Source organism: Corvus brachyrhynchos, unplaced genomic scaffold (assembly GCF_000691975.1).
Source record: "Corvus brachyrhynchos isolate BGI_N302 unplaced genomic scaffold, ASM69197v1 scaffold59, whole genome shotgun sequence".
NCBI lineage: Eukaryota > Metazoa > Chordata > Aves > Passeriformes > Corvidae > Corvus > Corvus brachyrhynchos.
The window spans coordinates 6,010,886-6,011,696 of NW_008246054.1; the positions used below are offsets into that span (position 1 = coordinate 6,010,886).

General features: G+C 67.3%; 1 protein-coding gene across 1 annotated transcript in view; it reads right to left on the bottom strand.

Moving 5' to 3' along the window:
• GOLGA2 (golgin A2) overlaps positions 1-563 on the bottom strand; it is a 20,713-nt gene extending 20,150 nt beyond the window's left edge. Inside the window, exon 1 of the mRNA XM_017745465.1 lies at positions 544-563. The gene's annotated coding sequence lies outside the window, so the exon portion shown is untranslated. The remainder of the gene's footprint in view (positions 1-543) is intronic.
• Between the last annotated feature and the right edge of the window lie 248 nt (positions 564-811).

Below are 811 nucleotides of genomic sequence, written 5' to 3' on the forward strand. Positions count from 1 at the left end.
CGCTCCGCCCCGGGACACCCCGGGGTGACACAGCGGGAGAGCCCGGCCCCTCTGGGACGCCCTCGCCTCGGGACACCCCGGACCCCGTGTGACACCTGACGCTGTCCTGCTGCTGTAGTGACCCGACAGCTCAGAGCAAATGCCGGGAGGGGCCAGCCCAGCTTCCCTCGCCTTTGCGGGGCGCGTCCCGCACACCCGCCTCACGTTCTGCCCTGTGGTGTCCGCCTGCTGCCTCTGAGCGCGCGGGTAGCGCAGGTGGTGGGGTCACTGTGTGTGATCCCAAATCCTTTGACCTTCCAAGCGCGGCAGCACCAGAGGCTCGGGCAGCCCCGGCGCTGAGACACGGCTCTTACAGGGACACGGCTCTTACAGGGACACGGCTCTTACAGGGACACGGCCCCCTGCGCCAGCCGGGCCCGAGCGCGGCGGGACGGGGCTCCAGCGCTGTTCGAGCCGCTGTGCGGGACTCGGAGGGCGGGGCCCGGAGGGAGATGCGGTGGCCGGGCGGGACACGGGGACAGCCGGGGACGCGGCAGGGCTCACCTTGCGAAAACAGCATTGCGGAGGGGCTTAAGGATAAAGACTGGACGTGGCACTCAGTGCTGTGGTCTGGTTGGCACGGTGGTGTTCGATCACAGGTCGGACTCGGTGATCTCAGAGGTCTTTTCGAACCTGATTGATTCAGTGATTTTGTGTGAGTGATCCCGAGACCCCCTGAGCCCCCGTCCCAGCTGGGCCGCGGTGCTGAGGTGTCTCTGGGGCACCGAATGTAACTACCTCGGCTGCGGCCATTGGGGGCAATTGAGTCCTG